At 47.4% G+C, this 25,411-nt stretch overlaps 1 long non-coding RNA gene across 1 annotated transcript in view; it reads right to left on the bottom strand.

Annotated features, from left to right (window-relative positions):
* The window catches only part of LOC309633380, a 463,676-nt gene that overhangs the window by 437,069 nt on the left and 1,196 nt on the right, over positions 1-25,411 (bottom strand). The window lies entirely within an intron of this gene.

The raw sequence follows: 25,411 nt of genomic DNA, 5'->3' as shown, positions 1-25,411 counted from the left end.
TCTAGCACCAAAAAGGAGATTCCCACCCACTGCAAAGGGAAAATCCCAACCAAAGCTCCACCACAGGCAAAACCCAACACAATGGGGAAGGATACCTGGTGTCATCACAGTTGAGCTCCGTTTTTCACCAAAGACATCTCAACTAGCCAATGCAAGTACTGATTCACACACATACAATATACAAACATGGTCCCACAAACAAAAGCACAAGCCAGAGTGGCTCACCCCAAAATGACATATACAAAAACACAAACAACAAATAAGCTACAGTCGCATAGACAGAAAATCAGAGGAAGTGTAGTCTAAAATTTCACTTCCACTCCCAGACGAAGGCCTCCAAATAGAGTGGGCCAGCTCTCAAGAGAACGGACCCAAAGTGGCTCATTTGCTCCAACAGAAGCAGCCCAAACGGAGTGGAGAGAATTCCCAGTCTGCGCAAGCTGGAGTAACTTACCCCCAAGCGACATCAAATGTGGACCACAGCTCCGGACGTTTCTCTGCTCCCAACAGCCTCGTGCACTGGGGCAGCCGACCTCTATCAGAAAGAGTCCCTCCCAGTTCCCTGGAGCAAAATGAGCTCCAGCAGCTGCTGGGAACTCAGGAAAGTGGCTGCCCCTGGCTGGGGTCCACCTGCCACTGGCACAGACCTCCTGGGTGGCTCGCCATAATTGTTACCGAAACGCAAGTCCATGTGCCTGATACACAAGACAGGCCAAACAATACTGAAACGTCAGAGTCTGGAACAGAGAAAGGTTTATTGCAGGGTCATGCAAGGAGATGGGTGGCTCATGCCTTAAAAACCCCAAACTCGAGCTCGAGGAGAAGACGGTGGAAGAGTAAGACACGGAGATCACCTTCCTCCCCACAGATACATCAGAAATACATCTACACGTGGAACTGCTCATATAGAACACCTACTGAACGCTGGCAGAAGACCTCAGACCTCCCAAAAGGCAAGAAACTCCCCATGTACCTGGGTAGGGCAAAAGAAAAAAGAAAAAACAGAGACAAAAGAATAGGGATGGGACCTGCACCAGTGGGAGGGAGCCGTGAAGGAGGAAAGGTATCCACACACTAGGAAGCCCCTTCACGGGCGGAGACTGCGGTGGCAAAGGGGGGAAGCTTCAGAGCCACGGAGGAGACCGCAGCCACAGGGGTGCGGACGAAAAGCGGAGAGATTCCTGCACGGAGGATTGGTGCTAATCAGCACTCATCAGCCCGAGAGGCTTGTCTGCTCCCCCGCCGGGGCGGGCGGGAGCTGGGAGCTGAGGCTCAGGCTTCGGTTGGATCGCAGGCAGAGGACTGGGGTTGGTGTCATGAACACAGCCTGAAGGGGCTAGTGCACCACAGCTAGCCGGGAGGGAGTCCGGGAAAAAGTCTGGACCTGCCGAAGAGGCAAGAGACTTTTTCTTCCCTCTTTGTTTCCTGGTGCGTGAGGAAAGGGGATTAAGAGCGCTGCTTAAAGGCGCTCCAGAGATGGGTGCGAGCCGCAGCTATCAGTGTGGACCCCAGAGACGGGCATGAGATGCTAAGGCTGCTGCTGCCGCCACCAAGAAGCCTGTGTGCGAGCACAGGTCACTCTCCACACCTCCCCTCCCAGAGCCTGTGCAGCCCGCCACGGCCAGGGTCCCGTGATCCAGGGACAACTTCCCCAGGAGAACGCACGGCACGCATCAGGCTGGTGCAACATTACGCCGGCCTCTGACGCCGCAGGCTCGCCCCGCACTCTGTAACCTTCCCTCCCCCCGACCTGAGTGAGCCAGAGCCCCCGAATCAGCTGCTCCTTTAACCCCGTCCTGAGTGAAGAACAGACGTCCTCAGACGACCTACACGCAGAGGCGGGGCCAAATCCAAAGCTGAACCCCGGGAGCTGTGTGAACAAAGAAGAGAAAGGGAAATCTCTCCCAGCAGCCTCAGGAGCAGTGGATTAAAGCTCCACAATCACCTTGATGTACCCTGCATCTGTGGAATACCTGAACAGACAACGAATCATCCCAAATTGAGGAGGTGGACTTTGGGAGCAAGATATATTATTTTTTCCCCTTTTCCTCTTTTTGTGAGTGTGTATGTGTATGCTTCTGTGTGAGATTTTTGTCTGTATAGCTTTGCTTTCACCATTTGTCCTAGGATTCTGTCCATCCGTTCTTTTTTTCTTTTTTTTTTTTTACTTTTTAAAATTTTTTTCATAATAATTATTTTTTATTTTAATAACTTTATTTTATCTTACTTTATTTTATTTTATTTTATCCTCTTTCTTTCTTTCTTTCTTTCTATTTTTTCTTCCTTTTATTCTGAGCTGTGTGGATGAAAGGCTCTTGGTGCCCTAGCCAGGAGTCAGTGCTGTGCCTCTGAGGTGGGAGAGCCAACTTCAGGACACTGGTCCACAAGACACCTCCCAGCTCCACATAATATCAAATGGCGAAAATCTCCCAGAGATCTCCATCTCAACACCAAGACCCAGCTTCACTCAATGACCAGCAAGCTACAGTGCTGGACACCCTATGCCAAACAACTAGCAAGACAGGAACACAGCCCCATCCATTAGCAGAGAGGCTGCCTGAAATCATAATAAGGCCACAGACACCCCAAAACACACCACCAGACATGGACCTGCCCACCAGAAAGACAAGATCCAGCCTCATCTACCAGAACACAGGCACTAGTCCCCTCCACCTGGAAGCCTACACAACCCACTGAACCAACCTTAGCCACTGCGGACAGACACCAAAAACAACGGGAACTATGAACCTGCAGCCTGCGAAAAGGAGACCCCAAACACAGTAAGATAAGCAAAACGAGAAGACAGAAAAACACACAGCAGATGAAGGAGCAATGCAAAAACCCACCAGACCTAACAAATGAAGAGGAAATAGGCAGTCTACCTGAAAGAGAATTCAGAATAATGATAGTAAAGATGATCCAAAATCTTGGAAATAGAATAGAGAAAAAGCAAGAAGCATTTAACAAGGACCTAGAAGAACTAAAGAGGAAACAAGCAATGATGAACAACACAATAAATGAAATTTAAAATACTCTAGAAGGCATCAATAGCAGAATAACTGAAGCAGAAGAACGGATACGTGACCTGGAAGATAAAATAGTGGAAATAACTACTGCAGAGCAGAATAAAGAAAAAAGAATGAAAAGAACTGAGGACAGTCTCAGAGACCTATGGGACAACATTAAACGCACCAACATTCAAATTATAGGGGTCCCAGAAGAAGAGAAAAAGAAAGGGACTGAGAAAATATTTGAAAAGATTATAGTTGAAAACTTCCCTAATACGGGAAAAGAAATAGTTAATCAAGTCCAGGAAGAACAGAGAGTCCCATACAGGATAAATCCAAGGAGAAACACTCCAAGACACATATTAATCAAACTATCCAAAATTAAATACAAAAAAAAAACATATTAAAAGCAGCAAGGGAAAAACAACAAATAACACACAAGGGAATCCCCATAATGTTACCAGCTGATTTTTCAGCAGAAATTCTGCAAACCAGAAGGGAGTGGCAGGACATATTTAAAGTGATGAAGGAGAAAAACCTACAACCAAGATTACTCTACCCAGCAAGGATCTCATTCAGATTTGATGAAGAAATTAAAACCTTTACAGACAAGCAAAAGCTGAGAGAGTTCAGCACCACCAAACCAGCTTTACAACAAATGCTAAAGGAACTTCTCTAGGCAAGAAACACAAGAAAAGGAAAACACCTACAATAACAAACCCAAAACATTTAAGAAAATGGGAATAGGAACATACATATCAATAATTACCTTAAATGTAAGTGGATTAAATGCTCCCACCAAAAGACACAGACTGGCTGAATGGATACAAAAACAAGACCTGTATATATGCTGTCTACAAGAGACCCACTTAGACCTAGGGACACATACAGACTGAAAGTGAGGGGATGGAAAAAGATATTCCATGCAAGTGGAAATCAAAAGAAAGCTGGAGTAGCAATTCTCATATCAGACAAAATTGACTTTAAAATAAAGACTATTACAAGAGACAAAGAAGGACACTACATAATGATCAAGGGATCGATCCAAGACGAAGATATAATAATTGTAAATATTTATGCACCCAACACAGGAGCACCTCAATACATAAGGCAAATACTAATAGCCATAAAAGGGGAAATCAACAGTAACACAATCATAGTAGGGGACTTTAACACCCCACTTTCACCAATGGACAGATCATCCAAAATGGAAATAAATAAGGAAACACAATCTTTAAATGATACATTAAACAAGATGGACTTAATTGATATTTATAGGACATTCCATCCCAAAACAACTGAATACACATTTTTCTCAAGTGCTCATGGAACATTCTCCAGGATACATCATATCTTGGGTCACAAATCAAGCTTTGGTAAATTTAAGAAAATTGAAATCGTATCAAGTATCTTTTCCAACCACAATGCTATGAGACTAGATATCAATTACAGGAAAAGATCTGTAAAAAATACAAACACATGGAGGCTACACAATACACTACTTAATAACCAAGAGATCACTGAAGAAATCAAAGAGGAAATCAAAAAATACCTAGAAACAAATGACAATGAAAACACAACGACCCTAAACCTATGGGATGCAGCAAAAGCAGTTCTAAGAGGGAAGTTTATAACTATACAAGCCTACCTTAAGAAACAAGAAACATCTCAAATAAACAACCTAACCTTACACCTAAAGCAATTAGAGAAAGAAGAACAAAAAAACCCCAAAGTTAGCAGAAGGAGAGAAATCAGAAAGATCAGATCAGAAATAAATGAAAAAGAAATGAAGGAAACAATAGCAAAGATCAGTAAAACTAAAAGCTGGTTCTTTGAGAAGATAAACAAAATTGATAAACCATTAGCCAGACTCATCAAGAAAAGAAGGGAGAAGACTCAAATCAATAGAATTAGAAATGAAAAAGGAGAAGTAACAACTGACACTGCAGAAATACAAAGGATCATGAGAGATCACTACAAGCAACTATATGCCAATAAAATGGACAACCTGGAAGAAATGGACAAATTCGTAGAAATGCACAACCTTCCGAGACTGAACCAGGAAGAAATAGAAAATATGAACAGACCAATCACAAGCACTGAAATTGAAACTGTGATGAAAAATCTTCCAACAAACAAAAGCCCAGGACCAGATGGCTTCACAGGCGAATTCTATCAAACATTTAGAGAAGAGCTAACACCTATCCTTCTCAAACTCTTCCAAAATATAGCAGAGGGAAGAACACTTCCAAACTCATTCTACAAGGCCACAATCACCCTGATACCAAAACCAGACAAAGATGTCACAAAGAAAGAAAACTACAGGCCATTATCACTGATGAACAGAGATGTAAAAATCCTCAATGAAATACTAGCACACAGAATCCAACAGCACATTAAAAGGATCATACACCATGATCAAGTGGGGTTTATCCCAGGAATGCAAGGATTCTTCAATATACGCAAATCAATCAATGTGACACACCATATTAACAAATTGAAGGAGAAAAACGATATGATCATCTCAATAGATGCAGAGAAAGCTTTTGACAAAATTCAACACCCATTTATGATAAAAACCCTGCAGAAGGTAGGCACAGAGGGAACTTTCCTCAACATAATAAAGGCCATATATGACAAACCCACAGCCAACATCGTCCTCAATGGTGAAAAACTGAAACCATTTCCACGAAGATCAGGAACAAGACAAGGTTGCCCACTCTCACCACTATTATTCAACATAGTTTTGGAAGTTTTAGCCACAGCAATCAGAGAAGAAAAAGAAATAAAAGGAATCCCAATCAGAAAAGAAGAAGTAAAGCTGTCACTGTTTGCAGATGACATGATACTATACATAGAGAATCCTAAAGATGCTACCAGAAAACTACTAGAGCTAATCAATGAATTTGGTAAAGTAGCAGGATACAAAATTAATGCACAGAAATCTCTGGCATTCCTATAAACTAATGATGAAAAATCTGAAAGTGAAATTAAGAAAACACTCCCGTTTACCACTGCAACAAAAAGAATAAAATATCTAGGAATAAACCTACCTAAGGAAACAAAAAAAAAGACCTGTATGCAGAAAATTATAAGACACTGATGAAAGAAATTAAAGATGATACAAATAGATGGAGAGATATACCATGTTCTTGGATTGGAAGAATCAACGTTGTGAAAATGACTCTACTACCCAAAGCAATCTACAGATTCAATGCAATCCCTATCAAACTACCAATGGCATTTTTCACAGAACTAGAAGAAAAAATTTCACAATTTGTATGGAAACACAAAAGACCCCGAATAGCCAAAGCAATCTTGAGAACGAAAAATGGAGCTGGAGGAATCAGGCTCCCTGACTTCAGACTATACTACAAAGCTACAGTAATCAATACAGTATGGTACTGACACAAAAACAGAAATATAGATCAATGGAACAGGATAAAAGCCCAGAGATAAACCCACGCACATATGGTCACCTTATCTTTGATAAAGGAGGCAAGAATATACAATGGAGAAAAGGTAGCCTCTTCAATAAGTGGTGCCAGGAAAACTGGACAGGTACCTGTAAAAGTATGAAATTAGAGCACTCTCTAACACCATACACAAAAATAAACTCAAAATGGATTAAAGACCTAAATGTAAGGCCAGACACTATCAAACTCTTAGAGGAAAACATAGGCAGAACACTCTATGACATAAATCACAGCAAGATCCTTTTTCACCCACCTCCTAGAGAAATGGAAATAAAAACACAAATAAACAAATGGGACCTAATGAAAGTTAAAAGCTTTTGCACAGCAAAGGAAACCATAAACAAGACCAAAAGACAACCCTCAGAATGGGAGAAAATATTTGCAAATGAAGCAACTGACAAAGGATTAATCTCCAAAATTTACAAGCAGCTCATGCAGCTCAATATCAAAAAAACAAACAACCCTATCCAAAAATGGGCAGAAGACCTAAATAGACATTTCTCTAAAGAAGATATACAGATTGCCAACAAACACATGAAAGAATGCTCAACATCATTAATCATTAGAGAAATGCAAATCAAAACTACAATGAGATATCATCTCACACCAGTCAGAATAGCCATCATCAAAAAATCTCCAAACAATAACTGCTGGAGAGGGTGTGGAGAAAAGGGAACCCTCTTGCACTGTTGGTGGGAATGTAAACTGATACAGCCACTATGGAGAACAGTATGGAGGTTCCTTAAAAAACTAAAAATAGAATTACCGTACTACCCAGCAATCCCACTACTGGGCATATACCCTGAGAAAACCATAATTCAAAAAGAGTCATGTACCAAAATGTTCATTGCAGGTCTATTTACAATAGCCAGGACATGGAAGCAACCTAAGTGTCCATCAACAGATGAATGGATAAAGAAGATGTGGCACATATATACAATGGAATGTTACTCAGCCATACAAAGGAACGAAATTGAGTTATTTGTAGTGAGGTGGATGGACCTAGAGTCTGTCATACAGAGTGAAGTAAGTCAGAAAGAGAAAAACAAATACCATTTGCTAACACATATATATGGAATGTAAGAAAAAAAAAAAAAGGTCATGAAGAACCTAGGTGTAAGACGGAAATAAAGACACAGACCTACTAGAGAATGGACTTAAGGATATGGGGAGGGGAAGGGTAAGCTGTGACAAAGTGAGAGAGTGGCATGGACATATATACACTACCAAACGTAAAATAGATAGCTCGTGGGAAGCAGCCTTATAGCACAGGGAGATCAGCTCGGTGCTTTGTGACCACCTAGAGGGGTGGGATAGGGAGGGTGGCAGGGAGGGAGACGCAAGAGGGAAGAGATATGGGAACATATGTATATGTATAACTGATTCACTTTGTTATAAAGCAGAAGCTAACACACCATTGTAAAGCAATTATACTCCAATAAAGATGTTTAAAAAAAAAAAAAAAAAACCCAAACTCGAGGCGTTCGAGTTCCTTCTAGTGCCCCCCTGCCCTGCCCCGCCCCCCCATCCCCACTCACCCTGAGGACTTGGGTCCCACACACTTGGAGAGGAGGCCCGGACCCCCCCAGCCAGGCCAGGGCCTCTGTCAGGCACCATACAGCCTGATCTCTTTTCCTTTGTAGCTCCTCCCACAGTAAGAAGTAATTCTCTGTGCACTTGTTAATTGATGTTCTCCTCCCAAGCCCTCATCTCTGAGGAAGGAGCTATGCCATGCTCCTCATGGCTGCGTCCTCGGGGCCCGCAACAGAGCCTGGCTGAGGGCAGGCCTCCAGTAAATATGCGTTGCCGCTGGACTGTGTACTTTTAATGGGGAAGTTTGTGGTGTGTGAATTACGTCTCAACAAAGCTATTAAAAAAAGACATTACCATTAAAACAAGTAAACTCATTAAACACTAAAGAGAATTACCATACACTGGCATTTAATGTAGTTAGAAAAAAAGTTTGAGTTGCATGTCTATTGACATGGGAAAATATTCAAGAAACACCATGCAAAAGAGTTTTGTTAAAGCAGTTTATTTATACAATATGACCCCTGTGTTTTTTGTTTGTTTGCTTTTGGGGGTTTTTTTTGCTTAACAAAAGGATATATCCACATATTTAACCAGTATTTTTGAATGCCCATATTTGTGGGCACAGTTATAAGTGTTTGTGACCCATCAGTGAATAAAGACACTTGTTGTCATGGGGCTTACATTCTAGCACGGGAGGTTTACCACAAATAATAAGCACAATACACAAGTACATCATACAGCCTATTAGATGGGACAACGGGCCACGGGGGGTCACCTGGCAGAGAGGTTTGGGGTGCTGGCGAGGTGCAGCCTGAAATTAAGATGCTAGCCTGGTCCTTGAGAAGGTGAGCAAAGACTCAAGTGGGCATTAGCCAAGCGGGGGTCTGAGGGAGCAGCAAGACCCCAGGTTTGAGCCTCTTCGGTTCAGGGGACAGCCAGGGGACCAGTGTGGCGGCAGCAGAGCAAACAAGAGGGACCCACTGGGAGAGGAGGGTGGGGTGGCCAGAGCATCTTGTTGCCGAGCTGAAGACAGTGGCTTTCACTCTCCGAGGGGGAGAACCATGGTGGGATTTCGACCACAAGACAGAGGGGACCTCCAGTCTGAGTGGGTGGCTCTGGCTGCGGAATTGAGGGGAACAGGCAGGGAGGCCTGTCCAAAGGCTACTACAGTAACCCAGGCCCGGGAGGACGGCGGCTCGGACCCAGCAGAGGTGAGACGTGGGGTTACCCAATCAGGTCTGGCTGCTTACCACTCAAACATCAACACTCGAGAGAGAGAAATGTTGCTAGAAAAAAGAGTTCCTTTAATCAGGATGCTGGCAACGTGGGGAGATGGTGGACTCCATGTCCCCTCAAAACCACCTCTGAGATTCTGCTCGGCCATGGAAGTTGTAAAGGGAAGGAGGGGAGTAATCTCAATTAATCACTGAGATGGGGGGTCAGGGTCACCGCCGTCCCCCACTGTGTGCAGGCTCGTGGACTCCTCGTGATCTTCCTCTAGATGTTCTCTTGTTCACAAGTTTGGTCACACAGTTCATTCAGGAGATTACTGGAGGGGACGCTAGGCAAGAGATCTGGCCACCTATTAATTACTGATTCTTCATTTCTACATCTTTGATCTACAGAAAGAACAGACAACTTCAGGCAAAGTATTGTGTGATGAGAAGACCTGAAAGGTGTGCTTGGGCCGGAGATGAGTAGAGCATGGGGTGCCTGGTGAAAAGTCACAGTACAGCTCTGCTAAAGTGACAAGGAAAGGGGCTTCCTGCTGAGGGCGGTTTCCTACAAAGAGCTGCTTACAGTGGGAGCCGTCAGCAAATGGCAGCATGTAAACAGCCTTGAACTTGAATGACTACCAGATAGAGAGAGAGGAAAGTTAGGAACTGAGCCTGGGGAAGACAACACAGACAGCTGCAGTGAGGGGGCGACCAAGTCAGATCAGGAGGAGTAATGAGGCAAAGAGCCAGGCCAGTGTGCGCTCTGGAAGCCAGAGGACAAAGGGCAGAGGTCAGGAGAGAACACCCGCTGTGCCCAGCGCTGCTGAGGTCAGGTAGCGCCGCGGCCGAGGACCGACCCATGGATCATGCAGGGCAGGGTCCCTGGTGACCTGGACAAAAGCAGCTCCATGGCGTAGAGGTGGCGTGAACAGCTGATTGGAGGGGGCTTGGGACAGAGTGGGAGGGAAAGACTCCACACAGCTGTGTTCACTGTAAACACCTGGCGACGTGCAGGAAAACGTGCGCAGGCAGTGTGCCCTTGTCAGGAGGTTCCAGGTGAGGTCCCGTCCCCTGCATCTCTTTACTGGGGAGCTAAAATGATCATGCAAATCCGTCTATAATAAGTGAAAATATAATGATCAACATCCCCCTCTACATGCTTCAACCACAAGCAGCCCGCGCTGGCCTGAGTCCCGGGGGCTCAGGTCTGAGCCGTGGAAAGTGTAGGTCAAATTCAACGGTACATAAGACAGTCCAGTACATAACAGTTCAACTGTTGCAAAGTAACAGTCCCCAGGCGGTGCCCACCTTCTCCTGATTCCCAAGACGACCAGACGACGCACACCCGGTCTACTGTTCCCTAACGCCAGTGATGGAGCACTGTGAAATTAATGAGGCCCCTGACAACTTGAAGATCCTTTTCATTAATTCAAACAGACGTTTACAGAACCCTTTCCACGCAGCAAGAACGCGCTCAACGCCACATTTAAGGAGATGAACGGGGTCGCCGAACGCTTACTCTGCACCGTGGCCACGTCTACCCAGGACGAGCACGGCGCCAGCCACACCCACGCCCGTCAGCGCCACTGAGAAGCAGGCGAAGCAGGGACTGCAGGCACCTGAAGCTCGGAAGACCTAAAAAGGTAGAAAACCTGGGGAAATCCAGCTGTAACACAACACATAAAACAGCCGCGGAAGGGACCTTATTACTGGGGTTGACACTGTCAGGGGACTTTCTCGCAGGGCTCTGGACAGGGTCCTGTCCTGACCTCGTGCTCCCAGCACCTCCCCCGGTCACTGTGTATGGCTATCACTTAATTAACACTTATTACACTAATTATCTCCCTTGCTCTCTTTCCTGAGTCATAACCATTACCCCTCTTTCTAGCAAATACAAAGTCAGGTTTAATGAGTGCAGACGAATCAACAGCCGAATCAACATGGAGAAGCTCGCAGGACCCACCGACGTTTCTCTCCAGCCTCAAGGCGGTTTCTGTGCTGCTCATGGTGATGCCCTAAACATCCAGTCCCTGGGATTGCAGTCTGCCTGCCCACGAAGCGGGTCTTCAAAGTACAACAGGGAAGAAAAAGAGGACTAAAAGCCGGGTTGGGTGACACAGATGAGGTGAAAAGTCACAGGGCTGTATCTTGGCGAGTCTTTGAACCTGCTGATGATGGACACGCACAGGAGAGTCTTACAGTCAGGAGGCTAAGTGCGTTCCCACATTACCTGACTTAATGCTCAAGGCAACCCGGAGGAGTCATCAGCCCTACTTCACAGATGAAGAAGCTGAGGTTCTGGGACACCTGGGGGATGGACAACCCTGGGCTGGGCTCAGGGCCAGACAGAGGAGTGGGGGAAGTCCAGCTGGGGTCCTCCACAGGGACACGGCGGCTGCACCAGTGTGTGTGTGCAATGTGGTCAGGAAAGAAGAGGCAGAGGAGTGAGACTCTGCCGGAGGGTTGGCCACATTTACGGGCCGACTTGGCACACAACTGCTCAAGAGAAAGAAGCCTGATTGGAACGTGGACTGTGTCAAAGGCCCAGAAACATACAGACCTAGATTTATCATCAATGGTCATCAGAAGGGAAGAATAAACATGAAAGGCTTGTGGGAATGACAATGGTTAGGATGTCCAAGCTTCAATAATTCACGACAGCCTGGGAAATCTCAGAAGTCCATATGTAGGATTGCTTCAAATTGTATCACATTCTTTTTTTTCTTAAAATATATTTATTTATTTATTTTTGGCTGCATTGGGTCTTCGTTGAGCTGTGCGGGCTTCTCATTGCCGTGGCTTCTCTTGTTGCGGAGCACGGGCTCTAGGTGCGTGGGCTTCAGTAGTTGTGGCTCACAGGCTCTAGAGCGCAGGCTCAGTAGTTGTGGCGCACGGGCTTAGTTGCTCCGTGGCATGTGGGATCTTCCTGGACCAGGGCTCGAACCCATGTCTCCTGCATTGGCAGGCAGATTCTTAACCACTGCGCCACCAGGTAAGTCCCACATTACATTCTTTGGCTGTAGTGAAAAATGCCCAGGTTATTTGAAACGTAGATTGAAGTAACAAGCCTTGACCAGCAGGTGGCAGGTTTGTCTCATGATGACTTCAAAAGCTCACAGAAAGGATGACAGTAAATTTTTGATTCTGAGTGATACCATCACAAAAATCCAAATGTATCTCATATTTAGCAGGAATTATGAACGCAGCATTGTTTAATCATACTATGGCCTTGAGTTTCAGGAATAATGTTGTCTGAATCTGTTCATTCAATTAACTGTAAGAATACAAGATAATACATGTAGGTATTAAGTGAATTAATTGTCAAGACATTTCTGCATACTCCATGTAATGCATAATGTCTAGGCCATTCTAAGTCATAGCGGGGGGAAGTAATATATTTAAACATTGATTTTCCCATTAAGATATTTAACATATTTTGTCTTCCTATGTGAGGCCTGTCACTAATTGTATATTGCATACTCCTGGGTCTCATTTAATTAAAAAAAAGTTCAAGTTTTCATCAAAAAGTTCAAGTTTTCATTCATTGTAGAGAAATAACAAAATTTACTTTTAACTTTTCAGAAAGATTAATATGTGGCTGTGATTTTTATAATATTTAAAAGTATATTTCATATAGTACTCAAAATTAAAATGGTAAACCTTGTAGGATAATCATGGTTAAGTATATGTTTACTCTCAAAATATTTGCCGAGTCTAGTCCAGTAAGAGAACACATTTTCCTCTGTTGACCTATTTACATTAAGTCAACCTCTGGCTTCCCTAGCTGGTATGACAGGTCAACAAGCATGGCCCTGCCCCAGCAGGAAGCTGGCATGAAGCAGGAAAGAGAAGGTTCCCGCCTTCAAGGAGCCCATAGCTTTGTTATAGAGATGAGACCATCAGAGTCTTATGTCCCTGGGAGCTTTCTAAAGCTCTCAAAGATATGATTGCACCTACAGTCCCAACAAAAGACTTAACATCACCAAGGTGCAGAATGTCAGCGAGTTTCACATTTAGGTAAAGAAAGGCCAGCCAGGCACTCATTACCTGGGTCGCCCATTACCACCCACTCCACAGCCCAGCCCCACACGTCCACTCTTCAAAATCCAGGTGATTAAAACCTGTATTTCAGGGCCTCCCTGGTGGCGCAGTGGTTAAGAATCTGCCTGCCAATGCAGGGGACACGGGTTCGAGCCCTGGTCTGGGAGGATCCCACATGCCGCAGAGCAACTAAGCCCATGAGCCACAACTACTGAGCCTGCGCGTCTGGAGCCTGTGCTCCACAACGGGAGAGGCCGCGATAGTGAGAGGCCCAAGCACCGCGATGAAGAATGGCCCCCACTTGCCGCAACTAGAGAAAGCCCTCGCACAACACAGCCAAAAATAAATTAATTAATTAATTAATTAATTTAAAAAAAAAAACCCTGTATTTCAGGGCAATTGCTTCCCTGGCAATCTAGTGGTTAGGACTCCACACTTCCACTGCAGGGGGCCCAGGTTCAATCTCTGGTCTGGGAACTAAGATCCCGCCTGCTGCATGGCATGGTCAAAAACCAAAACAAAACAAAACAAAACAACCCAACTTGTATTTCAGAAAAATTTTACATGCCTATGTATCAGACTTCCTTTTAATAATGGAACCAGAAATCTTTCCATCAACAAATGCCAGGAGACTAATAAATGCATGGCATGATTAAAACATAAGATGGTGTGTACATTTCAAATTTCAGTGAATAAAAATCAGGAGACAGAAGGGACCAAGTTACTAAAGGCTGGTGGTACAGAGTTGGGCCGTCTGCTGGTGAGAACAGCTAGGGAAGGTTTCCTGGTAGTGATGGAGGTGGACTGGAGCCAGGAGGATGGGCAGAGTCGGAGAAAGAAGAGAAGGACCACCGGGGCTGGAGAGACACATGGGCAAACAAAGGAGCTTTAATTATTTTGCAGCATTTGAAGGACCCTTTACCTGATTTAATTTTTAAAATAATACAATCTTTACTGCCCACTGATCTCACGTGCAAAATAATCAGGTTGCATCCAATAGTCTCCCAGGGCCCTACTGGGTCTACGCCTCCATGAGCTGATTATCTTCATGCCGATCACACTGTTGTGTACTGAACTGTGTCCCCCAAAATTCATATACTGAAGTCCTGACGCATCCTTCCCCAGAGGGACAACGGCCCCGCTGACACCGTGATCTTGGATTTCTAGCCTCCAGAACTAAGAAACAAGTTTCCCTTTAAGCCACTCAGTTTGTGGTACGTAGTAACAAACTACTTGTTAGCAAACTACTAACACACATCAACCAAAATTTACCACCTTCATCTCAATATTTGGTATGTATAAACATACACGGTGAAATCCAACGTAAGTATTCAGATGGAGTCAGCCATTAGAATTACAGATCAGGGGGAAAAAAACTGTTTCCTGCAGAGGCTGGCTAAATTCAAAGAGTCTGGGTGAAGCCTCTTTTGCTGCCTTAAAAATCAAGCATGGCTGCTGCTGGCAGCCAGTGAAATAGCCAAGGGGCCGATGAGGCCACCCTGTGAGCTCCACACCGCGTGGAGGGCCGCTCACACCTCTGCTCTGCCCATCATCGGCTTGTTTGGAACATCAGGGTATTCACACTGCTCTCCTTGAGAAGTTCTTCTTGCTCTTGGTCAAGCAGGGCATCCGCTGGCATAGGGACCACTTCGTGCGGCAGAGCTGGGCTTTCAGCTCCGATGCCAACCTGAAAGATGGCCCAGGATGCCGCGACCCTGACTCTGACCCTCACACCCTCTGTCCGGTGGCAGTACCGTGCCGATTCTGAAAACACTGGCCACGACTCTTTGTGTCTTGGGTGACTTATTAATAGACATCCCTATTTCCAAAAAGGACTTGAGGTAACTTAAAAAAAACACCTGGCCAACATGTACATTATAAACTGTTACACGTTTTATAAGGTCTGCTCTTATGGGGTTGTAAGGTCTTCTCAGATACCCCCTGGAAATGTCTGTCTGTGCTCCTAGATCAACACGTGTTTCAAACTCTGAAATAAGTTTTATCGGCCAGGACATCATCCTCTACACATAGCAGATAATCACAGGTAAACCAATCAGTGTCCATGGCAGAGAAAGGGGGGAGAAGTTCTCACTCATTCTTATGATCTGCTAATCACATTCCCCTGTAACAGGCTCCGTAACACAATAGAATTCCTTATATTGCAGGAAAACTTACTTCGTGGAAAAAAAATTTTTTTTACATTTCTAACTTATTCTTGTGTTTACTCAATGGTGATCAAATTTTTTAAAAAAACTAAAGATAGAAAAAACTATGGTAAGAACCAAATATATAACAGGAAAACAAGGAGTGCAAAAAAAATAGGAAAAATGGAAATGAATGGAGTGAGTCCATTTTTCTAGAGAAATAACCTTTCAAGCACTACAATTCCTGACAAGTTTTTTGCACAGAGAAAAGCAATTCAAGAAAAGGGGCAGGAGTGGGGAATAACTTAGAAAAGTTTACATTTTTAACAAATTAATTTTTAAGAAAATTTTCAAAGAAAAAAATCAGAATCCAAGAGTTTCAGTGTGAATACATAAATCATAGGCTTTTTCTGTAGGAGATCTTTTGAATTATCCTAAAGGATCTCAAAACAAGCAAAACCCAGAACCATCTCTTCAAAAGCTGTATCTCCGGTACTTGCACTGGAATCACAGTCCCATAAACACCACGTACAGACGACCCCACGGCAGTACTGCGTGCTCTACTCCGAAAGCTTCAATCAGTGCATCCTCACAAAAAGGAAGCTTCTCTGCCCCCTCCCAGCAGCACCTGCACTCAGCTGACACGAACGCTGCCGCCCCCCCTTAGACGGTCTCCCCATGGCCCTGCTGTCAGCTGATGGCTCCGCTGGGAGACAGGAGTCTGGGAAAGACCGTGTTCCAGACAAATGTTTTCTGGAAACATACTGTCTTAGTCAGCGCAGGCTGCTGTAACAAAACTCCCCAGGCTGGGGGCTTAAACAGCAGATGTTATTATCGCCGTTTGGAGGCAGGGAGTCCGCAGCCAGGGCCGGCTTCCCGGGAAGCCCCCCTCCGCCTGCGTGGCTGCCTCTGGGGGGAGGTCCTCGCCGGCTCTGCGCACAGGGGCACTAGCCCAGCAGGAGGGCTCTCCCTTCACCCCCCGATTACCTCCCCGCCATCCTAAGTCCATCCCACTGGGGGTTAGGCTTCCACATGGGACCTCTGGGCGGACAGGACTCCGTCCACAGCACAGAGAAGGATGGACCCAGCCCGCCCGCCTTTGCGGTCCTGCCCACGGACATCACTCCTTGGCGCACGGTTGGTACAAGCCCAGCAGGACTCACCCGCAGTGGGCTTGGGGTCTGCCCCCTGCCAGGTGCTGGGACGCGGGGACGTCCACGCATAGGGCCCTGCAGGGAACACACTCGCGCACAGTGTCACGGCACGTCGGGGAAGCGCCAGGCGCCCTGAAAAATGCAGGGCAGCTCAGATGGCAGGAGTGCCCGGGTGGGGGGGAGACGCCCCTCGGCAGGATGGCCAGGGGCCGCCGGCGGGACGAGCGGGACGCAGAGCCTCTGGCTTCTGAGGGGCTCAGCACGCGGACGTCCAGCCGCTCGGCCACCGAGGGACGCCAGGCCGCCGGGAAGGGGTCGTTGTTGGGAATGTGAAACTTAATTACTATTAAATTACTACATTAGATATAATTACTATTAACAAAAATTAAATGTAATTAATAAAAACGAGAAGACACCAAACTCACGGCGCTTATGGAATCCACACGCTCCACACGCAGTTCCTGCTCGGCTGCCTGTACCTGGCGCCCTCTGTGGCACTGTCAGTACGCACCTCGCTGGAAGATAAGCCGTTGTGGGCCCTGGTACTTAAGCCGAAACTTAAGCAGCAACCCTGGCACTTAAACCATCAGGTCGCTTGAGAGTAAATCTCGCACTGGCTTTGATCACCCAGGTTCCTGAGCAGGTTACAAACAGGACCCTGATGGCACCTAGATGAGCAAGGTCATCGTTAAAGGAAAGGCCGAGAAACACACAGGGCACTCGTACCAGTGGAGCAGAAATACTGCACCTCCGGTCCAAAGACAGTACTGATGATGAACTTCAGACATAAAGTCAACTTCCAGCTGCCCACCCGATCGTCCCGGTTTTCTAATATCGGTGACAAGCCACACCCATCCGCTCTTGCCTCATATGCAACCTCCCGTGACCATCTTAAAACCACAACGAAGTGAGGTTAAATGCCAAACATAAGTGACACCCTGGCTTTACTGTCACGCTGATGTGTCCTGTGACCTGGGAGCAGTAACCAACCAAACAGGCCTTTCTTGAATAGTTCAAGCTGGATCAAAACAGCGACCGTGCACAGCCCAGCTCCAGAAGGGCTGCCTCTCACATAACATAACTCAGTCAAAGAACTGCCACGACTTCCAGGCTCCTTCACATCACAGAAACCCTACTTTCAGCACAAAAGGCAATGCGGTCTCTGACCCCGCATCCGACCCTTCCCTACGTGGGATGCAGAAAATGCAACTCCTTACGTTTAATCCTCAGAGTGAAATGTACTAACGAATAAAGGTCTACTATTAGGGCAGAACGAGTAGAGAGATTCCTTCAAGACCATGGATCAGACTGCCCAGACATTCGTACAGAGACGCTCCTCTCATTCTCCCATTGGAGAGAGATTATATACTCAAACGGGAATGTTAAGCTTTATGGTCAAGGCAAGGGCTTTTCTAGAGTAATTTTTACTACATACTAATCTCAGAGATTAGCCATACATGAAAAGCCACCTCCCCAAATACCAACCTGCTTCTGATCAAATCATCATTCAGGTTTTTTAGGTAAACAACTATTCAAAAGGAAGTCACTGCCTTTCTTTCATGTACGTTTCCTCATAAAGACTAGCTCACTTAAAACCATTGTATATAAAATGGATAACTAAGAAGGACCTACTGTATAGCACAGGGAACTCCACTCAACACTGTGTCATGACCTATATATATGGGAAAGAATCTAAAAAAAAGTGGCTATATGTGTATGTCCACTCACTTTGACTCACTTTGCTGCCCACCTGAAACTAACACATCATCGTAAACCAGCTATACTCCAAAAAAAATTAATTAAAAAAAAAACCCAAAAACTGTTTAAGTCACTCTTAAGTTCAGGTTTTACCCAGCAGACGCTGAGCCAGTACCAACCGTGTGTACGATAACACCCTGGACGCAGAGGCTGCATGGACAGGAGACGTGGCCGCCGTCCTCAAGGAGTTTCAACTAGTTTGGGGGGATGGGCAATGTGTGTTCAATGCCGTGTGCATGATAAAACAATTTTAATGTTGCGCCAGATAAAAATAAGATTCCTTAATTTGCTGTGTGGTAAAATTCTTTAGCCTGATTAAAAATGTGGCATGCGTTATTATTTGTTCTTGCTGTAACCCTGTCACAGCAAATGCATTCATCATGCTTAATGTTTTTATTCATCTTCCTACATAAATAACTTATGGGACAAGAATCGCTCTCCAATTTGTTTTATGGCTTAAAAAAAAAGGCACCCTAGTTCTTTCGTAAATGAACTGTCACTATAAGTTATGCAATGTTCCTAAATTGTTAGGCAAATCTGGCATATTAATTTCATAATAAATTAAAATGTATGTATGAGACTCAGTTTTCCCACTTATGTGCAGTATTAGTCTCACTGGCCCAAAATATTGCATCTAATGCATTCTGAAAGTCACAGATTCTATGGCTAATTTCTTGTGCCGACGTTAAGAGCAAATCGTTGTGACGATTGTACAACACTGCCCCTTTAACACTTCACGTGGGCACCATCACCTTAATGTTTAGGAGGATGCAGCTTGACTGTTAATGCAGCAACTGAAAAATATTCTCACTCTAAAACGATCAGTATGTGTTTATAGATATTAAAGATACTGATTCCATGAAGACATTGCACTCACCTGACAAGAGGATGAAGTGCGGACATACATCCCCTCTTAAGCTCCTGTTTCCTGTCTCTCCACGGTCCACCTCAAGGAACCCACGGCTCTCACTAAGACTCGGGATTGAGCTGCAGCTCAAAGAGCCTGCTGGCTTTGAGGGGCTCGAGGAAAGCCCAGGGGGACCCACAGGACGCTGGGAATCCTCAGCAGGGCTGGGTCAGGGTAACAGAGTCTAGCCCCAGAAACCAGCAGGTCATCGGCCTGTGCTCGGGGGGAGCAGAGGTGACAGGAGGACAGCGGGAGGATCATCCAGCCCCAGTGCCAGGCCTCAACCTCGTGCCGCCACGAGCGGGGGGAGACTGGGGGTGGTTGAAGGCAAAGGACCCGCACCCTCCTCCATCACCCCCGACCCTGAGGACAGGGACGGGAGAGGAAGCGGAACAGGGTAACCGCGAGTCCCTGGAGGGTCGCATCACCCTGCGCTTTCAGCCTTCAGCCTCCTGGCCCCCCAGGCCCTGCCCGCAAAGAGGCCCTGCCCGCAGAGAGGCCCACTCAGACCACGGCCTTCTCCCACAGGAAGTGAGGCCCCGGAGGACCCAGCGACAGGGGGCACTTTCGGAGAAGCTGGGGCGGCCATCCTGCTCTCTTAACTGGTTCCTGACAATCAAATGCAGTAGATCTCACAAACACCAGAAAGGTGTATTTCATGTGGGTCTAAAAGCTAGCAGTGCTAGAATGATGTAATTCTATGCTCCTAACTTGCCTGTCAGATCATATTTTGAATACTTTAAGTTAATAACAACTAACATTTAAAGGAAACCTGAGCCAGAATCTCGTAAGAAATAAATCAATTCAACCCTCTCCACGTGCGGTCTTGGGAGCCGTCCTGGACGCGAGGTCAGCGGAACCAGCCTGGCTTGACCCCGGGGGTCTCAGCACTGACTTGGTTCCTCCTTTCCCTGGTAGTTTTCTCATGACTCTCCCCATGACGCTACAAAAGGAAAGGAAATAACCCTCTCAAGAAGTCGTGTGAGAGTCAAAACGAGCGAAAATAAGGGAGAGACAGAAAACCAGATTCAGCCTTCAGAACCAAAGCCCCCAGGTAGTGGAAGGCGGTCATGGGAACCTGACAATGTAAACTCCAGGCCGCAGCGGGAACGCGGTCTCCCCACAGAACTAGCTTGGTGCTCAGCTAGCACTGACACCTTCAGAGCTGTCCCCGGCTCTCCTGTTTCTCTGGTGCCCTCAGGGGTCGGGGCCCAGCACCAGGTGAATTATAGGTTGGTGAGTGCCTAACAGATGATGAGGTATGACCTGCTGTGTCTCTTACGGGGAATAAGCAATGGCGGACTTTTAATGTAATTAAATGTAATATTCATGTACCAGCCAGAGATTCCTGAAGCTGCGCTGGTTAGCTCAGTCCGTTTGCAGTCCTTAGTACTACAGGCCAAAGCACAGACACGCAATTATAAATCACTGAAATCAGCCACGTGGAGACAGCTGGGCAAAGCCCTCTCCTACTCCACTCTGATTGCTGCCGACATCGCCAGCCAATGTCACTGGGCATCTCAGCAATTCCTAGCTGCACTTCTCACCTGACCCTACACCCCACACTGTGGGCAGCAAATCGCAATTTCCATTCAACTTAAGCAAACTGGCTCGTTTAGTTCATACATACGATTACAACATTCCTCAAGTTTTAGGGATGGTTGATTCCAAGACACTTTTAGATTTCCTATTAAAGCAAAAGGAAAGGCTCATTGAAATTAATAGCAGAAATGCTGACCTATTACAGTAGAGAGCCCTTGAACCACGATGCTAAAAAAAACAGCCACTTAGTAACCTTCTCCTGCAAACATTTTCATGAACTCAGCCATACACTCATCCAGGATGTATTTGCAGCTCTGCTTTTTTGCCAGCTGACCCAAATCAGGGAGGAACAGTCTGGTAACCGACCTGAAACACTTCATCAGAAAGAAAAGCCGAATCAAGATGACACAGACCGAGGCCAGAGTCTGGATGGCGTTTCCCACTAACCAGCTGAATGACAGATTTTGTATTTTTACACGCCTGCCTCCGAGATACTCCGACCTGTAGTTCTAACACCAATTTCAACACGTGATTCAACAAAATCGATGGGCATCAATGATGTGCCAGAACCTACACGAGATGAGATTGAAAAGATTACTAAAGAGAAGCTGCAGAGTTTGTGTCCGCCTGACACGCAGGCGTGGTCCAGGAGGAGAGCCCCGTGCCCTCGGCCGCACAGTTCGGCTGTACCAACCCCCGCGCGGGCCAGAAGCAAAGAAAAACTATTCACGAGCATACTCGCCACGATGGAGAACACACCACACAGCCGTTCCTGTAGTGACAGGTGGAAACTGTACTTATTATCAGGCAGACGGGGGCAGGGATCTGAGTGAAGGCCGGCACGCTTGGGCTGTGTCTCTTGTGCTGGGAGGGAAGTTCCAGTCTGTTAGGAAACTTCATCCCCAGGCGGGGCTCAAGCCGCAGTTGTAACAGCATCAAAAGTAAGTTTCAGGCCCCGTGTCAGCCCCGGCCCGTGGTGACACATCACGTGTGGATGTCCAGTGCCTCCACGCTGCCCGCTGCGGAGCCCCATCCCCGGGCAGGTCCTGGGCTTGGGCCGCCGGCTCCCTGGACCTAACCTCGGCCGGCAGACGGGAGGGCTCCAGAGGAGGACGGTACCCACGTAAAAGCAAGGCCTCCCACCTCCCAGTCCTTCAAATCTCCTATGAAAACCAGCTCTTTCCACCTTCTCTGGGGCGAGCATCTCACTCTCCCCATTCCTGCCTCGGGAGGGCCCCTTCCCCCAGCCCCTCCCACCCACCACGTGGCCTCGTACCCCCCCGTCAGCCGCCTTGGCCTCTGCCCGCCCAGCTCGGCTCAGCTCAGCCGCCCCTCGGGGCTCCCCGCCCCCCGCCTTCATCCCGGCTGGAGCCCGTGTCCACTTTGTATCACGTGTATCCACGGACGGAATTTCCTTTCCTTCCCTCTTAATTCTAGCAAATGACTGCTGAGAAAAGAGCGAGGCGTGGAATCGCCAGCACAGAAATCACACCTCGACTCTCCGAGCTCACCTTGGAGTCCTCATCGTGCAGGGGTCCCGGTCACTCCTACGCAGGTCAGAAAGGCTGCGGACACTCCCCTGGGCGGAGCCCTGGGCTTCGAGCCGCACCTGACCTGGGCGCGGGGTCTCCCGAGCTGCTGTGCTCCTGGAGAACATCTCGGCATCCTGGGTGTCTCTCTCCCATGTGCTGACCAGCGATGTGTTTGTTCGTTTCATTACACGGGTCACCCAACTTTGACCCGTGCTGGGAAAGTGGATCCTTGGCCTTCCCTCCTTCCCGAGGAAATTATAAACTCAAAGACCAGGACACCAAGCTACGCGCAAGACCTAACTTCCTCAGAATCCGAGGGAAACCGCTGTGAAGTCCGTTTTCACAACGCCCCTGCCCCGGGACCCGCCCCACCTCCGAGGCAGCCTCTCCCGGCTCTTCACGGAGAGGTTCCCGCCTCTGACCTTCCCACCGCCTCTCAGGAAGGCCCTGCACACGGAGGGGACCCCCGGATCCATCCCTTCTCCTGCCAATAACCCGTGTCCCTAAAACCAAGTCACCGTCGGGAGTGAAACCCAAAGGGGGCAGCAGGCTCAGCTGGAAGGTGACCAGGGCCTTGCTGTGGCCTCAGAAAACGATCAGGGAGGGCGGGACCCCCAGCTGGGGCACCGGCCCTACTCAGGCTGCAGGCAGCCCTTTGCTCTGCGGTTCCTGGCTAACTGGTTAGACAGCACACGTGCACACACCCCTCAAAGGACCAACATCAGGGCTCCGTCTACACCCAGACGAGGAAGGGAGTATTTCCCTAACCCTGACTCAGACTTTTCAAGAAGCTTCGCCCTCCTCAGCCAGCAAGTCACAGGGTTGTGGAGGGAAAGGCTTGCTTCCTTCCATTCCTCCCCCGCCCCCTCCTTACTGGCCTGGTCAGGCTCCCAGGAACAAGGACGCTGCCTAATGAGAGTCCCACAGCTCTCCTGGCCTCTTCCGGGAAGGGGTCAGGTCAGAGCCTCCACGGCCCGCTCACCCCCGCCAAGGGGGCTGCCCTGAGGACACAGGTGCTGGGGAATCACACGTGGCCTAAGAGGCCACCAAGTAAGGCCCGAGCGGCTCAACACACCGATAAGCAAGCAGCTGCCTTACCTCGTGCTGCTCTAGATCCCCAGCCTCCCCAACACAAGCCCCCGCTGGTTAACACGCACAAACACGGGCAATGCTTCTGAAACGGGCCAACTCTCTTCCCACCCACGTGCATCTCTCCACCAGAGAAAACCAGTACTTGAAGTTCTGGACTAATACTTTGTTTTTTTCCTTTTATCCATATGACTTACAACTGTGTTTCTCAAATGTATCCAGAATCACCTGGAGGGCTTGTTAAACTCGCCGGCCCCCAGTCCACTCTGCTCAGGAGGTCTGGGTGGGTTAAGCCTCCCCGGTGAATCTGAAGCAGGTGGCCAGTCACCCCACAATCAGCTGGAAGTGCTCTCGGAAGGCAATACAAGCTGGCGGAACTGCAAGAAGCGTGTTCCTTCCTAAATGGTTAATCTGCCCGTGCTCTTGGAAGGCAATACAAGCTGGCGGAACTGCAAGAAGCGTGTTCCTTCCTAAATGGTTAATCTGCCCTCTCTGTGTGCCACACTCTCATCAGAAAAAAAATCAAGCACAATCTATTCTAAGGAGTAACCTGTAATTAGAAGCTTATGACTACACTGTAGAAGGAAACAAGGAGAGAGAACAATGCAGTCTGTAGATTAATAAGCAATACAACACGGAACCCTGTGTAGCCACAGACTGATAAACAAGGACCTCAGACATGTCCTGATCTCTGAAGCTGAAGAAAATCCACTGGGTTGAAAGTCAAATCTGAGGTCTCACATCACTCAAAGGAGTAGAACCATTTGGCAAACAGCATAAGATGTGACTTTGTTCTAGTTTTTTTTCCTGTGCACTCCACTAACAATTCTTGGGAAGAATTTTTTAAATTGATGAACTTTAAACATTAGATGGGTACATATACCTATCATTCATTTATTAAGTAAAAATCTTACTGAGGATTGAGAGCGAAGACACAGAGAGGGCTGACAGGAGCCCTTGTGGTCACGCTGCCTCAGTGCAGCAGAGATGAAGGAAAATAAATCAAGGTCAGGTGTGTCAGATGGAGACAAAGCACACGGCCCAGGCGAGGTACCCAAGAGAAACCCCTGGGGAGGTCAGAGGAGATCCAGCCTGAACTGGGTGTTGAAGATATAACCGTTTGCCAAGGGGTGAGCAAGGTAAAAGGAGGGACAAGAGAACTACAGGAACACAGAGGTGTGACTTTTGGGGTCAGCTAGGATGGGGGACACGCGGGGACACTGGCTGGAGGCCAATCAGGAGAGGGAGACAGGGGCCAGTTTATGCTTAAAAACTTGGACTTTCTCCCGAAGGCAGTAGGAACCCGTGTAAGGATTTTTTGCAGATATACTGAAATATAATTTGCTGAGAAAGAAAAGTGTGTGGAGGCACAGAGGACGGATCGGAAGCACAGAGGGAGGATCCTTCTGGAAGGTCGTTGCTCTGTGGTTGATGGGGAAGCTGACACGGTCCGAAAAGGGTGGTGCAGGTGGAGGGTCCGCATCCAGCGAGGTCTAAGGGCAGCGTGGACAGGCCAGTGACCAGCTGGATGACGGGGGAAAGCAAATGAGCGAATCTGGGATAACAAACATCCAGATGTGTGCTGCGCATAGCTAAGAAGAAGGGGGTACCGGTCACCAAACTAGGACATGCAAGGGAGGAGCAACTACAGCTCGTGACTTCTGCTGGCGACATACCGGGTTCAAATTCTCACCCATCCTCTCCCAGGCTAGACGCTTCGCGGTGTGGACCTCCAAGGGGCCTGGGCAAGCTCAAGGGCAGGGCTCAGGAGGCACGGGCAATGATGGCGCCTCACCGTTCGCGAGAGGGAGGCGGGGGGCCTCAGCACAAGGTAGGGCTCTGGGGAGCACCAGAGTAAGCCCCCCAGGAAATTGTTCCCCAGAGGGGCCTTCACTACAGGTGGTGTCCCCAAGCACGCTGGCGCTGAACTGGGGCTGGACTAGGGGAGAGGGAAGCCGCCCTCGGAGGGAATCCCAATGAAACCGTGTAACTCAGATTGGCACTTGAACC

This window comes from Balaenoptera borealis (genome assembly GCF_965194805.1).
Source record: "Balaenoptera borealis genome assembly, chromosome: 8".
In the NCBI taxonomy this organism is placed as follows: Eukaryota; Metazoa; Chordata; class Mammalia; order Artiodactyla; family Balaenopteridae; genus Balaenoptera; species Balaenoptera borealis.
Note: the sequence above shows the minus strand (reverse complement) of the source record. Positions and strands in the feature narration are given on the sequence as shown.